At 48.8% G+C, this 12804-nt stretch overlaps 1 protein-coding gene across 1 annotated transcript in view; it reads left to right on the top strand.

Annotated features, from left to right (window-relative positions):
• Positions 1 to 12804, top strand: part of FGF1 (fibroblast growth factor 1) — a 598188-nt gene that overhangs the window by 299959 nt on the left and 285425 nt on the right. The gene's annotated exons all lie outside the window — the stretch shown is intronic.

A 12804-nucleotide genomic window follows, 5' to 3' on the forward strand; every position in this document is an offset into this window, starting at 1 on the left:
GGTGTCTGATGTTCTCCTGCTGAGCCTGTGCTATGCCTGAGGCCTGAGAGAGAGGCCGTTCTTGTATGCCTGATCCAGATGACCCTGGACTACATCCACCCGTGATGACCCCCGCCATCGTCTGAAGTCTGTTCGAGGTTGGTGTCTGATGTTCTCCTACTGAGCCTGTCCTACGCCTAAGGCCTGAGAGAGAGGCCATTTTAGTAAGCCCGTGCCAGATTACCCTGGACTACATCAACCCGTGAAGTCCTCCTACCTTCGTCTGTTATCCTGAGACGTGTACCCTTCCTTGAGGTGCGGAATCGGGAGCCTGGCATCATTATGTTCTGTTTATGTACTCTGATTTCATTTAAGTAAACTTTGTTTCTTCATACCTGAAGTTGTGCGTTGTTATCTAGTTCTGCACGTCGCCATCTTGTCCAGAAGCTCAGCTGCCACAGATCCTGCTCACTGCCCTTCCCTAATCTGGGTAGGTCCAGGTTCCCTTCTGTGGTCCAGTGGGTCCACATTCTGTCCCTACCTGGGATGCTCGCCCCACGTCGTCGTGGTCGGGTGACGTGGAGGCGTCGGCTGGGGTGCATCCTCGGCCGCAGCCGTAACAGATACACTGCCTTTCCCTGACTGTACATATACAAAGAACACATAATATGTAGGCAATATTATAAAACAGGTATGCAAGGCAATTATATACAGTTTTCTATACAATGATAACACATTCAAGTGGCAATACGATAAGCAATGAGTGGTAATACATAGTTATATATGTAGCAGTACCGCAGGCAATTATCATAAAACACATCTGTAAATATTTAGAACTGGAAGACAATCAGAGGGAAGTGTAGCATGAAATACATCATATCTTACCCCCTTACACTTGTATGTCATGTTATCACGCCCAAAGGGGGAGTGATAATTGCTAAATGGGCCGACTACTGTAGTCTTGGGACACTAACGCCCCATTTACTAGTCAAAGGACCACATTTACATATCATAAACAGACTTTAGAAATACTTTTTCTAAAGATCTGTTTATGTATGTAATGTAATAAAGGGAATGCTAGGTAGGTTATTTAGATATGTAGACACAACTCCTGGTGGTTCTGGGAGCACAGGGGACCTTATCGGTTCCCTTTAAAACTTACCTCATGCTGTCATCAGATTACATAGCAAAAACCTGATCACAGATTCCCTTTAAAGCAGTTTATGGTATGAAGAAAAATGTTTCCAGTCCTTCTATGAGACTGCAGATTGGAGAATCGTGACAATGTGCAATGTGCACAGTGTCAGCATTACCCTCTATTTCCAGCGCAATTTGCTCACTTGCAGTTTCGTGCTGACTAGATTTACATCTGTTACTCCCAATGCCATTTGCATGGCTAATACATAGGAGTATAGAGATTAGTGTTGAGCGATACCGTTCGATACCCAAAAATATCGTATCGGATGGTATCGCCCGATACGAAAAAAATATCGGGTATCGCCGATTCCGATACCGGAAGTCCCATTCAAGTCAATGGGACTTCCGGTATCGGAATTAAAAAAAGGCCTTTATTTCCTTGTTGGCTAATTCTACATAATTGAAAACAAATAAGAATCATGTAGAATGTATTGTGGGAGGTGGAGGAGACATTAAAAGCAAAGTGGTTTATTCAAATCACATGGCATAGCATTAATTCCAATTTTTTTTTTCAAGACGTTCGGAGTTAAAAAGATATTGACTATGTTAACTTTTTTATATTTAGTCAGATATGTATGTTTCGCAACTTCCATGCTCTTCACCTTCTTTTATACTTCTCCCACATTTTCTCCTTCATGATCCGCAGCAGTAGCATTTTTTTCATCAACTTTTTCTTCACCTTATTCATCTTCTTCTTCTTCACCTTCTTCCCATTAATTTTTTTTTCCATTCTTCTTATTCTTCTTATTCAGCTATTATTAATTTTCATATGCTATTTCTTCATCTTCTTCCTATTCTTCTTTTTCTTCATTTTCTTATGGTGACAGGCATTCCTGTAGTACTTATCTATAAAAGTTATAAGATTACACCTTACGTTCTGCCTGTCACAAAAGATTTACAACAGGATTTGTCCGCGTTCAGTTTGGCCTGCAGCAGCAGGCATTTTCCAGGGGCACCACGAGGAGGAACGGACTCACCCCCATTTATTGCTTAGTCTTCTTCTGCTTATAATTTTGATTTCTTCTATGCTGATTTTTTGTCTTATGCTTAATGTTCTTCTGCTTTCTGTTCTTCTGCTTTTGCTTCTTCTGCTTCTTGTTCTTCTGTCTTTTGTTCTGTATCTTGGTGGTTGTCTTCATGTTCTTTGTCCTCTTGGTCTTATTATTTAGGGTCATATTTCTGGTCTTCTTTGGTGTGGTCTTCAGGGTCGTCATCATCCGGGTCATCGTCATGGAGATCAATAAGGATTACCAAAGACAATTTCAAAAAGCTTGATCTTGGAAATGTAGCAGAAGGTACAAGAAGGCTGAGAAACTGGCGAGAACCAGCAGACAGTGCTGGCACCCGGATGGGTAGCAGAAGGAACAAGAGCCAATGGCACTACCGAGGACCAACTGACGGTGCTGGACAACGGTTACTAAGCAGAAGGTACCTGTGCTAAAAAGCACTACCAAGGACCAGCTGATGGTGCTGGACCTCGGATACCGAGATGGAGGCACCTAGGCCAAAGGCTGTGGCGAGAACCAGCAGACAGTGCTGGCACCCGGATGGGTAGCAGAAGGAACAAGAGCCAATGGCACTACCGAGGACCAACTGACGGTGCTGGACCACGGTTACTAAGCAGAAGGTACCTGTGCTAAAAAGCACTACCAAGGACCAGCTGACGGTGCTGGACCTTGGATACCGAGATGGAGGCACCTAGGCCAAAGGCTGTGGCGAGAACCAGCAGACAGTGCTGGCACCCGGATGGGTAGCAGAAGGAACAAGAGCCAATGGCACTACCGAGGACCAACTGACGGTGCTGGACCACGGTTACTAAGCAGAAGGTACCTGTGCTAAAAAGCACTACCAAGGACCAGCTGACGGTGCTGGACCTCTGATACCGAGATGGAGGCACCTAGGCCAAAGGCTCTGGCGAGAACCAGCAGACAGTGCTGGAACCCGGGTGGGTAGCAGAAGGTACCCATTGAAAGCAAAGTAGCCAGGCCGCAAGCCGGCCGCAGTTACCGAAACCCACAGTCCTACAGGGGGTCCATGTCCCATTGGCACTACGGATCCAGCCTTCAGTGCCAGTTCCCGCAGCCCACATAGGAGTCATCTAAACTGCAGGCACCGTAGAGTCGGCTAACCCGGCCGCAAGACGACAGGACAACGGATTGGTGGCATAGTGACCTTGACACTACCCGGAAACGGCAGGCGTGCTGGAACCAGGCTGGGCAACAGGGAGTCCCCGTGCCAAAGACACTGCCGAGAACCAGCTGACGGTGCTGGAACCCAGATGGGTATCAAAAGCTACAAGAGCCAATGGCACTACCGAGGAACAGCTGACGGTGCTGGACCACGGTTACTAGGCAGGAGGTACCTGTGCTAGAAAGCACTACCAAGGACCAGCTGACGGTGCTGGACCTCGGATACCGAGATGGAGGCACCTAGGCCAAAGGCTCTGGCGAGAACCAGCAGACAGTGCTGGAACCCGGGTGGGTAGCAGAAGGTACCCATTGAAAGCAAAGTAGCCAGGCCGCAAGCCGGCCGCAGTTACCGAAACCCACAGTCCTACAGGGGGTCCATGTCCCATTGGCACTACGGATCCAGCCTTCAGTGCCAGTTCCCGCAGCCCACATAGGAGTCACCTAAACTGCAGGCACCGTAGAGTCGGCTAACCCGGCCGCAAGACGACAGGACAACGGATTGGTGGCATAGTGACCTTGACACTACCCGGAAACAGCAGGCATGCGGGAACCAGGCTGGGCAACAGGGAGTCCCCGTGCCAAAGACACTGCCGAGAACCAGCTGACGGTGCTGGAACCCAGATGGGTATCAAAAGCTACAAGAGCCAATGGCACTACCGAGGAACAGCTGACGGTGCTGGACCACGGTTACTAGACAGGAGGTACCTGTGCTAGAAAGCACTACCAAGGACCAGCTGACGGTGCTGGACCTCGGATACCGAGATGGAGGCACCTAGGCCAAAGGCTGTGGCGAGAACCAGCAGACAGTGCTGGAACCTGGGTGGGTAGCAGAAGGTACCCATTGAAAGCAAAGTAGTCAGGCCGCAAGCCGGCCGCAGTTACCGAAACCCACAGTCCTACAGGGGGTCTATGTCCCATTGGCACTACGGATCCAGCCTTCAGTGCCAGTTCCCGCAGCCCACATAGGAGTCACCTAAACTGCAGGCACCGTAGAGTCGGCTAACCCGGCCGCAAGACGACAGGACAACGGATTGGTGGCATAGTGACCTTGACACTACCCGGAAACAGCAGGCGTGCTGGAACCAGGCTGGGCAACAGGGAGTCCCCGTGCCAAAGACACTGCTGAGCACCAACTGGCGTTGTTGGAACCCAGGGACAATCATGGTGCAGGCCGAGGCCTACTAGGAGACAGGGGTAAAGCTGAGGTATTTTGACTTTGGAGGGAGCAGGACACTTTGCCCTCCACACAGCAGGGGATCAGCTGACGTTACTGACCCCCACTTTCACATGAACGAGTGTGTTTTTCTGTGTGGACAGCACTTCTGAGCACCAACTAGCGTTGTTGGAGCCCAGGGAGAACCAGGGTGCAGGCCGAGGCCTACTTGGTGGCAGTTTTAGATTGTTGTAGCCTACAAACAGACTGTCAATGTGCTCCAATTAGGCATCTGTCTCCACTCTGTTTCCAGGATTTCACATGACCAACAACACCGCCAGTTTATGCGTACAGCAGCCGTCTGCCCAATCCACACGTGTTGCTGTGTTACTGGGATTCTGTAATGTCAGCAGATCCCCTGATGTGTGTCTGCCACTGTCTCCTGCTCTGTCCACATTCCCACCGCTTGCAGTGGGAAGGTGGACAGCGCAGGAGACAGTGGCGGACACATATTGGGGGATCTGCTGACATTACAGAATCCCAGTAACACAGCAACACGTGTGGAATGTGTGGACGGCAACTGTGAGCAGGAACTGGCAGTGTTGGAGGTCAGGGGAAATACTAGAGACAGAGTGGAGACAGAGGCCAAATCAGAGAATGTTTAAATCTGAAGTAGTTACAATTTGGAGGCAGCAGCAGTTTGCCCTCCACACAGCAGGGGATCAGCTGACGTTACTGAACCCCACTTTCACATGAACGAGTGTGTTTTTCTGTGTGGACAGCACTTCCAAGCACCAACTGGCGTTGTCGGAGCCCAGGGAAAATGAGGTAGTAGGCCGAGGCCTACTTGGAGCCAGGTGTAAATCTGAGGTTGTTTGACTGTGGAGGGAGCAGGACACTTTGCCATACACACAGCAGGGGATCAGCTGACGTTACCGAACCCCACTTACACATGAGCGAGTGTTTTGTCTGTGCGGACAGCACTTCTGAGCACCAACTGGTGGTGTCGGAGCCCAGGCAAAATCAGGTAGTATGCCGAGGCCTACTTGGTGGCAGTTTGCGATTGTTTCTAGACTACTACTAACTGTCAACGTACTCCAATTAGGCCTCTGTCTTCACTCTGTTTCGAGTATTTCTGCTGGCTTCCAACCACGCCAGTTGCTGCTCTGAAATGCCGTCTGCACAACCCACACTTGTTCCTGTGTTACTGGGGTTCTATAACAGCAGCTTCTCCCTAGAGGTGAGTCAGGCAATGTCTCCTGCTCTGTCCACATTTCCACTACAAGTAGTGGGAATGTAGACAAAGCAGGAGACATTGCCGTGCTCAACTCTGGAGATGAGCAGATGTTACAGGACCCAGGTACCACAGGAACAAGTGTGGATTGTGCAGACGGCACTTGAGAGCAGAAACAGGCGGTGTTGTAGGCCGGAGGAAATACTCAAAACAGAGTGGAGACAGAGGGCAAATCAGAGAACATATTAAATCAGAGGTAGTCAGAAGTTGTAGGCAGCAGGAGAGTTTGCCGTACACACAGCAGGGGATCAGCTGACGTTACCGAACCCCACTTACACATGAGCGAGTGTTTTGTCTGTGCGGACAGCACTTCCGAGCACCAACTGGCGTTGTCGGAGCCCAGGGAAGATGAGGTAGTAGGCCGAGGCCTACTTGGAGCCAGGTGTAAATCTGAGGGTGTTTGACTGTGGAGGGAGCAGGACACTTTGCCATACACACAGCAGGGGATCAGCTGACGTTACCGAACCCCACTTACACATGAGCGAGTGTTTTGTCTGTGCGGACAGCACTTCTGAGCACCAACTGGCGGTGTCGGAGCCCAGGGAAAATCAGGTAGTAGGCCGAGGCCTACTTGGTGGCAGTTTGCGATTGTTTCTGGACTACTACTAACTGTCAACGTACTCCAATTAGGCCTCTGTCTTCACTCTGTTTCGAGTATTTCCGCTGGCTTCCAACCACGCCAGTTGCTGCTCTGAAATGCCGTCTGCACAACCCACACTTGTTCCTGTGTTACTGGGGTTCTGTAACAGCAGCTTCTCCCTAGAGGTGAGTCAGGCAATGTCTCCTGCTCTGTCCACATTTCCACTACAAGTAGTGGGAATGTAGACAAAGCAGGAGACATTGCCGTGCTCAACTCTGGAGATGAGCAGATGTTACAGGACCCAGGTACCACAGGAACAAGTGTGGATTGTGCAGACGGCACTTGAGAGCAGAAACAGGCGGTGTTGTAGGCCGGAGGAAATACTCAAAACAGAGTGGAGACAGAGGGCAAATCAGAGAACATATTAAATCAGAGGTAGTCAGAAGTTGTAGGCAGCAGGAGAGTTTGCCGTACACACAGCAGGGGATCAGCTGACGTTACCGAACCCCACTTACACATGAGCGAGTGTTTTGTCTGTGCGGACAGCACTTCTGAGCAACAACGGGCGTTGCTGTAGCCCAGGAAATAAAGTTCAGGTCATAGAGCCTTGTGTACCTCCCTCCTCTGGAGAGATGTGTTCCTCCTCCTCCATTGACTCCTCATCATCCTCCTCACTAAGTGTCCCCTGCCTGGGCCTTTGTGTGGAAGCACGTTGCGCAGACTTGCCAGAAGCAGATGGCATTTCTGACTGCTCATCCTCGACCTCTTCAAAAACCTCCTCACTTAGTGCTTGTAAGGTTTTTTGAAGCAGACAGATGAGGGGGACAGTCATGCTGATTAGTGCATCATCTGCACTGGCCATCCGCGTGGAGTCATCGAAGGCACGCAAAACTTGGCAGATGGCCCACTCAGTGGTGGTGAAGTGTGTCCGGCGCACAGTGCGACTTGTTTGCGCCTGATGCAGCTGGTACTCCATTACTGCTGCCTGCTGCTCACACAACCGCTCCAACATATGTAACGTTGAATTCCACCTGGTGGGGAGGTCACATATGATGCGATGTTCTGGCAGGCGGAATCGGCATTGCAGAGATGCAATGCGCGATCTTGCCATGCTGGAACGCCGCAAGTAAACACACTCTAGGCGAACCTTGTGCAGCAGTGCATCAAGATCCGGATAGTCCCTCAGAAAGCTCTGCACGACCAAATTGAGCACGTGTGCCAGACATGGTATGTGAGTGAGGTTGCCTAGGCCCAGAGCTGCCAATAGATTTCGGCCATTGTCACTCACTACCAAACCTGGCTGGAGATTCGCTGGCACAAACCACACATCGCTCTCCTGCTTGATGGCATTCCAGAGCTCCTGTGCTGTGTGGCTCCAATTCCCCAAAGAAATTAATTTAAGGACGGCCTGTTGACGTTTGGCCACACCTGTGCTCATATCTGGCCTAACAGGCTCACACAGTGCTGATTCCGAGGAACTAGAGTAGGAGGAGGACTCAATATGTACAGACTGCATTCCTGCAATCCTTGGAGTTGGCAGAATACATACAGAGCCACTCTCCAGATCTGTACCCGGCTCCACAACATTGACCCAATGGGCAGTGAGGGAAAGGTATCGTCCCTGTCCATGGCTACTGGTCCACGCATCGGTGGTCAGGTGGACCTTGCTACTGACGGCATTTAGTAGCGCTTTTTTAATTTTTCCCTCCACATGCTTTTGCAGGGCAGGGACAGCTTGCCTGCTGAAATAAAAGCGGCTGGGCACATTGTATTGTGGAACTGCCAATGACATAAAGTTCCGGAATGTGTCAGTCTCCACCAGCCTGAATGACAGCATCTCAAGGGCCAGTAGTTTGGCAATGCCGGCATTCAGAGCCAGTGCTCGGGGATGGTTTGCCGAGTATGGCCGCTTTTTCTCCCATGCCTGTGCTACCGATTGCTGGTGAGTGGCCTGGGAGGGTGCTGATGACTGCGAACGTGGTTCAGTGGGTGGAATTTCACTGGGTCTCTGGACAACAGTGGCAGTGGTTCTTCCATGGCGTTCCAGTGAGGAAGCCGAACCAGCTGTGTGTGAGCTGGAGGAAGAGGCCCCAACACGAGCTGAAGAGGTGGTAGGTGCTGCTGAAGGTTGGCCTACATCTTCAGTGTGTCTGTGTAACTCCACCTCGTGCTTGGTACACACATGTTTCCACATATTTGTGGTATTGAGGTTGGTCACATTTTTGCCTCGTTTCACTTTCTGATGACACAGCTTGCATTTGACAAAGCAAATGTCATCTGCAACTGTGTCAAAAAAATACCACACACTGCAAGTCCTGGGAGCACCCGTTTTGTGTTTTGGAAGAGGATTGCTCCTCACGGGTGCCAAAGTGGAGGCTACAGGCAACCAAGTCTGCCCCCGCCCTCTCCCTCCTCTTTTGGCCGTTCGGGGAATCTCTTCCTCAGAGCTGCTCCCACCACCTTCCTGTGGCTGACGCCATGATGGGTCAAGGACCTCATCATCTCCACTCCCCTCTTCAAGCACCAGCTGGTCCTGGGTTGTCTCGCCAGCACCGTACGCACCAGAAATTGGCAACTGAGTCTCATCATCATCTGATGCATACTGAGGTGTGCTGACCATAGGCACTGGCCCACCCGCCTCTTCAGATTCAGAGGGACAAAGCAGTTGCGCATCACTGCATACTCCCTCTTCTTCATGCTCTAGAATGCTGCTTGGCTGGCCACCTCTTTCCAAGCTAACAGATTCTGAGAACAGAAGTAAAGATTGAGATGGCTCCTGTCCAGGGCTCTCAGACTGCCTGGGCAATTTGGCAGGTGGTGAAGAGACAGATGGTTGCTCTTCAGTGCTCTGGCCTTGGGAGGATGCGGAAGTCATTGAAGTGGATGCGTTAGCTGCCATCCATCCGACAACGGCTTCAATTTGTTCGTCACGCAGCAGTGGGGTACGGCGAGGTCCTACAAAGCTGCGCATGAAGGACTGTTGCCTGGTAAAAGTGGGGGATGCCGGGTCACTGGTGGCCGCAGCAGATACCGAATCCCCACGTCCTCTCCCTGCTGAATCCCCCCGTCCTCTCCCTGCTGAAACTCCACGGCCACGACCACGTGCCTTACTCCCTGCCTTCTTCATCTTGGTAGACTGATAAAGATAGGCAGAAAAGTAAAAAAGGGGTGGCTTAGTGTTCTTATTCCTGAACACCTGCTAACCAGTATAAGAAACACTAATTTGGCTAAGAGTGTGTGTACTACACTTTAATATGATCTAATGTGGCCTAGACAACTGTAAAATGGAGTGTTTGGTGAACTTTATTTCCTTTTTTTTTTTTTGGGTGGGGGGAAAGGAAAGGATGTGACCAAAGTTTGAAAGCTATAGTATCACAAACTTTTTGGAGCGATTACAATGCAGGAAGCTAACCTACAATGCAATTGATGAGGCTCCAAAAAATAGGGTGATACTAGCCTGGCTGGCCCTGAAGGGCACAAGCCAGCAAAAAGGCTCCTCTATCTAATCCTAGATAGTGTTTGCAACCAACCAATGACAATGGATGCGGTTGGAAGCACACTAATATAGGAGCAAAAATCTGGCTAAATTTGCTGCAAAAAAAGGACTATGTATGAGGCAGTGACGCACGCTGAGCGGACTACAGCTAGCGGTGGCTGTAGAACACACTGCAACGTGAGCTGCACTCACACACAGAGAGACCTATCAGACAGCCAAAAACAGTGCAGAGAAATGGGCTATAGCACTGAAAGGCTGCTGAAAGGCTCCACTGTCCACTCCTTTAGTGTTTGCAACCAACGTATATGGATACGTATGGAAGCACACTATACAGGAGAAAAAAAAAGCAGCAATAAAAGAAAAATGTGTATGAGGCAGAGACACACGCTGGCCGGCCTACAAGCAGACGAGCCTGCAGGACACACTACACAGCGTGGGTCTGCACTCACACAGCCCTTGCAGACAGCTGTGAAAACAGCGCTGCTAGGGAAAAGCAAGCTACAGTGGTGGTTTATGTAGCCTGGATAAAGCACAATATTGTTTTTAGAATCGCTATTTCTAACTGTCCCTCACAGTCTTCAACAGCAGCCTGTCCCTAACTGAATTCACAGCAGAGTGACCAAAAATGGCGGCTGCAGCGCTTTTTATAGTGCATCATGACATCATTTCAGCAGCCAATCACAGCCATGCCAGTAGTTAACATGCCTACATGCCTAACAGGATATGCCCACACTTCTGAGGATCCCCATTGGCTGAATCAAATCGAGCGGGCTCCTAGCATTATGGGAACTTCCGATTCCGGTATTCGATATGAAAAAAGTATCGGAACTAAGTATCGGAATTCCGATACAGCTAATATCGACCGATACCCGATACTTGCGGTATCGGAATGCTCAACACTAATAGAGATACATCCAATGATCATGGTATTTTCCAAGTTTAAGTGTTAAGACAGTTGTGCGCTCCTACAGTATAGCAACAATATCTCTCTCTTAAGAATAAGACTTTGTTTAGGCCATGAAGGAGTTTGAGGATGTTTTTTTTTTTTTTAGAAGTACACTTCTCCACTGCATCCCGGCTTCCAAGATTGCTGGGGGTCATGCGTTCCTCAACATTGAAAGTTAAGGCCAACAGCATGGTTGGGTTGCTGGTCCAAATTGAGTGCTCTCCATAGCTGCCAACAGAGGCATTTTTGCCCGTTCAGCATGGGAGTTGATACAGGATGGATCCAGCAATCCCATCAACTTCAGAGTGGTGCGAGAAGATCCAGAAAATCCCTTCAATGCCATTTACATGTTGCGAGTTGTGCCACAATTATATACGAAATGCCACATGAGGGTAGTGAAAGATGGCATTAAAGCAAACATGTATATTGAGATACTCACCAGGGCAGGTAATGAGTAGGCATGGTGGCACTAAAAAAATGTGGTAAGGTCTAAGGTGCCCCTTATCAGGAACAAAAGTTCCACTGTTTCCTGGCTAGTTTGCAAGGCATTGTGGCATCAAGACCATTTGAGCACGCATACTTGAGAACATGACTGAGAGCATAAATGGTATCTTCACATTGCGATTTTTCCAGTGATCAAAAATGTAAATTTTTCAAGTAGAAGACACTTCAGAAATCTCTTCTTATCTCTTGAGTTTTGTAAACCTAAAACTTATTTTTTTTCTTCTTTTTGGTAATTTTGGTGCTTTTTGATAATGTTAGTTTTTTTAGGGTAAGGGCAGGGGGACATCTTTTTACTGGCTTGTTGATTTTTTTAAAATCCATTAAATAATGAAGAAAGCTGACTTTGTTTTTTTCCCCAAGAAAAAATGCTGCCAAAATACTGGAAAGAAGGTGTCTTTTCAGCTTTCCCATTGACTTCTATTGTAATGTATTGGTTGGCTTCTTCGAAAACCTAAACATTTAAAAGGTGTTCAAAAGCCTGAACTTATCAATAGCAAGTTGTTTTCTCATACAAATTAATAGGATGTGTCACATGTTCGGCTGTGTGATGTTTACTTAGACTGAAGGTTTTATCTCCTCGTGAGTATCATTGTCTGAACTCAGCGCCGGACTGGATCACCTTGGGCACACCAGAGAAATACTTCTTGGGACCCACTATGTAGCTACATAGAAATAAATACAAGACCACCAATTGCATGGTAAAACACACTAATATCAGGGATTAATATAAGGTAGTACACATCTTAATTATGTAGCAAGGGTTGGGGTAGACCCCTCATAGAATATAATGTAGCCTCCCTCATAGAATATAATGCAGCCACTCTCATAGAATTTAATGCAGCCCTCTCTCATAGAATATAATGCAGCACCCCACAAAATATAATGCAACCCCCTCATAAGGTATAATGCCGTCCCTACCATAGAACATAATTTAGCACCCTCATAGCGTATACTGCAGCCCCCTCATTTAGTATAATGCAGCCCCCCAACAGAATATAATGCAGCCCCCCAGTGTATACGGTAGCCCCCTCATAGGGCATAATGCTGCCCCCCTTATATAGTATGATGTAGCCCTCCCAGAACATATTGTAGTCTCCTGAGAGAATAATGCAGGCCCACCACAGAATATAATGTAGCCCCCCATAGAGTATACTGTAGCCACCTCAATCATTGCCTCCTCTCCCACCACCACCATTGTCCTTTCCACCACTACCATCATTGTCATTTACACCACAACCATTATTGATTTCTCCCCCACCACCCCATCATTGCCCATTTCAACACCTCCATCATTGCCTCCCCCACCTCCATCATTGCCTCCTTCCCCACCACCCCATCATCCTTCCCCATCAACCCATCATTGTCAATCTCCAATACACACATCTCCAATACACACACACAGCACCACTCTCACTCACACACAAAGCACCACACCACATACACACACACAGCACCACTCGCCTCTC

This window comes from Dendrobates tinctorius, unplaced genomic scaffold, assembly GCF_039654945.1.
Source record: "Dendrobates tinctorius isolate UK_male_01 unplaced genomic scaffold, ASM3965494v1 ptg000001l, whole genome shotgun sequence".
Classification (NCBI taxonomy): domain Eukaryota; kingdom Metazoa; phylum Chordata; class Amphibia; order Anura; family Dendrobatidae; genus Dendrobates; species Dendrobates tinctorius.